The sequence below is a fragment of the Eschrichtius robustus genome, unplaced genomic scaffold (assembly GCF_028021215.1).
Source record: "Eschrichtius robustus isolate mEscRob2 unplaced genomic scaffold, mEscRob2.pri scaffold_760, whole genome shotgun sequence".
Lineage (NCBI taxonomy): Eukaryota > Metazoa > Chordata > Mammalia > Artiodactyla > Eschrichtiidae > Eschrichtius > Eschrichtius robustus.
In genome coordinates, this window is record NW_027175637.1 from 65,730 (window position 1) to 69,740 (window position 4,011).

Genomic DNA, 4,011 nt, shown 5'->3' on the forward strand with positions numbered 1-4,011 from the left:
TTAAATAGTAGCTCATGGCATTATCGACACATATTAAAAAGGCCCCAAATCTTGGGGAGTCAGGGAGGGGAGCTGGCGGCTGCCTCGTAAAGGAGGAGAGATTGGGCGTCAGAGGAGGTGCCTGTGCAGCCCGCCGCCGCTGCCCAGGACCCCGCAGACTTCATCTCCCAGCTGTGGTCCCGGGCTGGAAGGCAGCGGGGAGGTCAAGCCGTCCAAGCATCAACGTTGACTTCAGGGCTGATCTAAAAGGCGCCTGGTGTTTGTTGAAGCAGAAGAAAGAGAAAGCAGTGGGGAGAGGAGGGGAGGGGGAGGGAGCCCCCATCAGCCCTTCTCCCTCTCTCCCTCTCTGTCTCCCTCTCTCTCTCCTTCCCTCCCTCCCTCTACCTCCCTGCTTCTCACTCTCACTCTCCCTCCATCTCTCCCTCTGCCTCTCTCCCTCTCCCTCTTTCCCTCTCCCTCTCTCCCTGTCCCCCTTTCCCTGTCCCTGTTTCCCTGTTCCGCTCTTCCGATACCTCATTCCCTCTCCCTCTCTCCCTCTCTCCCTCTCTCCCTCTCGTGCTCCCTCTCCCTCTCCCTCCACCTCCTTCCCTCTCCGGAGAGGGTGCCTGCTTCCTTCTCTGTCTCCCTCTCTGGAGAGGGAAGGAGGTGGAGGGAGAGGGATAGAGGGAGGGAGGGAAAGACAAAGGCGTCTCTCCCTCCCTCCCTCCCTCCCTCTCTCCCTCCCTCTCTCCATCTCCCTCACTCCCTCCCAGAGATGGAGAGACAGAGGAAGAGGCAGAGACAAGGGAGAGGGAGAGGGAGAGAGAGGGGGGAGGGAGGGAGAGGGAGAGAGAGGGGGGAGGGAGGGAGAGAGAGAGAGGTGTCTTCCTCCCTCCCTTTCCCTCTCTCCCTCCCTCTCTCCCTCTCCTGCTCCCTCTCCCTCTCTGGAGAGGGAAGGAGGTGGAGGGAGAGAGAGCAGGAGAGGGAGGGGGGAGAGGGGGAGAGGGAGAGAGGGATAGAGGGAGGGAAGGAAAGACAAAGACGTCTCTCCCTCCCTCCCTCTATCCCTCTCTCCCTCCCTTTATCCCTCTCTCGCTCCCTCTCTCCCACTCCCTCGCTCCCTCTCCTCCCTCTCCCTCTCCCTCCGTCTCTCCATCTCCCTCACTCCCTCCCAAAGATGGAGAGACAGAGGAAGAGGCAGAGACAAGGGAGAGGGAGAGGGAGAGAGAGGGGGGAGGGAGGGAGAGAGAGAGAGGTGTCTTCCTCCCTCCCTTTCCCTCTCTCCCTCCCTCTCTCCCTCTCCTGCTCCCTCTCCCTCTCTGGAGAGGGAAGGAGGTGGAGGGAGAGAGAGCAGGAGAGGGAGGGGGGAGAGGGAGAGAGAGGGATAGAGGGAGGGAAGGAAAGACAAAGTCGTCTCTCCCTCCCTCCCTCTATCCCTCTCTCCCTCCCTTTATCCCTCTCTCGCTCCCTCTCTCCCACTCCCTCGCTCCCTCTCCTCCCTCTCCCTCTCCCTCCGTCTCTCCATCTCCCTCACTCCCTCCCAGAGACGGAGGAAGAGGCAGAGACAAGGGAGAGGGAGAGGGAGAGAGAGGGGGGAGGGAGGGAGAGAGAGAGAGGTGTCTTCCTCTCTCCCTTTCCCTCTCTCCCTCCCTCTCTCCCTCTCCTGCTCCCTCTCCCTCTCTGGAGAGGGAAGGAGGTGGAGGGAGAGAGAGCAGGAGAGGGAGGGGGGAGAGGGAGAGAGGGAGGGAAGGAAAGACAAAGACGTCTCTCCCTCCCTCCCTCTATCCCTCTCTCCCTCCCTTTATCCCTCTCTCGCTCCCTCTCTCCCACTCCCTCGCTCCCTCTCCTCCCTCTCCCTCTCCCTCCGTCTCTCCATCTCCCTCACTCCCTCCCAGAGACGGAGGAAGAGGCAGAGACAAGGGAGAGGGAGAAGGAGAGAGAGGGGGGAGAGAGAGAGAGGTCTCTTCCTCCCTCCCTTTCCCTCTCTCCTTCTTCTCTCCCTCTCTCCCTCTCCCTCTCTCCCCCCTCCCTCTGCTCCTCTCCCTCATCTCTGCCTCTCCCTCCATCTCTCCCTGTCTGAGAGGGAATGAGGGAGCGGGAGAGACGGAGGGAGCGGGAGAGACGGAGGGAGAGGGAGAGACGGAGGGAGCGGGAGAGACAGAGGGAGGGAGAGGGAGAAGGAGGGAGGGAGAGGGAGAGAGGAAGGGAAAGGGCGAGGGAGAGGGAGGGAGGGCGAGACATCTCTCCCTCTCCCTCTCCCTCCCTTCCTCTCCCTCTCCTAGAGGGAGGGAGGGAGAGGGAGAGACAGAGGGAGAGGAGAGGGAGGGAGCGAAGGAGAGGGGGAGTCGGAGAAGGAGGTAGGGAGAGGGAGAAGGAGAGAGGGTGCCTGCTTCCCTCTCTGTCTCCCTCCCTCCCTCTCCGTGTCCCTCTCTCCCCCCTCTCCCTCTCCCTCTGTCTCTCCCTCTCTGGGAGGGAGAGAGGGAGAGGGAGCAGGAGGGAAAATGATGGAGGGATGGAGAGGGAGAGAGGGTGAGGGAGAGAAGGAGAGGAGGAGGAGAGAGGCAGAGGGAGGGAGGAAGAGACCTCTCCCTCCCTCCCTCTGCCTCCCTCCTTCTCCTCCCTCTTCTCCCTCTCTCTCCAACTCTCCCTCTCCCTCCGTCTCTCCATCTCCCTCACTCCCTCCCAGAGAGGGAGAGACAGAGGTAGAGGCAGAGCGGAACACGGAAACAAGGACAGGGAAACAGGCACAGGGAGAGAGGCAGGGACAGAGGGAGAGGAGAGGGAAGAGGGAGAGGAAAGAGGGAGAGGAAAGAGAGAGAGGGAGGGAGAGAGGGAGAGACAGATGGAGAGAGAGGGAGGGAGAGAGAGAGAGGGAGAGGGAAAGAGGTAGAGGGAGAGCAGAACAGGGAAAGAGGGACAGGGAGGGAGAGAGGGAGGAGAGGAAGCAGGGAGAAAAGAGAGAAAGAACACACCATCTACATTTCTGTCAGATGACACCGGGGATCCTTACACAACCAGGAGAAAATAACACAGGGAGGCTCTTTCTCAGCTGGAACTGGAACTGCAGAGGGGGCCAAACACCACCAGGCTGGCCACACATGTCCAGCCGCCGCTCCAGCCCCGTCAGCCGTGAGTCCGGTCACCAGGGCTCTGAGTGTCTGCTCCAGGGAGCTGGGGTTCACCCTCTCACCGGGGAGGCCGGGCCAAGACCGCGGGGCCCCGGGCTGGACACATAGGGGGAAAAGCATCCCCACAGGACAGCTTGTGCGAGCAGATTCAGCTGCCAGATTCTAGAGGCCCGGGACCACCCTGTGGCCCGTGAAAAACAGGAGGCCACGAGGGTCTTGCATCGTGATTCCTGTCCGTTGGACTGTAAAGTTTATGTAGGGAATCTTGCAAACAGTGGTAACAAGGCTGAATTGGAACGAGATTTAGGCTATTACGGACCACTCTGAAGTGTGTGGGTTGCTAAAAGCCCTCCCGGCTTCGCTCTTGTTGAATGTGAAGATCCCCGAGATGCAGCCGATGCTGTCCGAGAACTAGATGGGAGAACACTATGTGGCTGCCGAGTAAGAGTGGACCTGTCGAATGGGGAAAAGAGAAGTCGAAATCGTGACCGCCTCCTTCTTGGGGTCGTCGCCCTCGAGATGATTATCGGAGGAGGAGTCCTCCACCTCCCACACATCTCCAAGATGGAGAGCCTTCTCCGTCAGCCAGAGCAGGTCCCTTTCTAGATATAGGAGAAGAGAGAGATGACTGTCCCAGGAGAGAAATCACAAGCCGTCCCGATCTTTCTCTAGGTCTCCTAGCCGATCTAGGTCAAATGAAAGGAAATAGAAGACCACTTTGCAAGAGGAGTGGTGTACAGGCAATAACTTCATTTGACAGGAGTATGTACAGAAAATTCAAGTTTTGTTTGAGACTTCTGAAGCTTGGTGCACTTTTTAAATGTTTTAGTTGTTCACATTTGTTTGTCTCTTGGGACAGTGACCCATAAAGGTGTCATTCTCTATGGTTTGAAATGGGTCACAT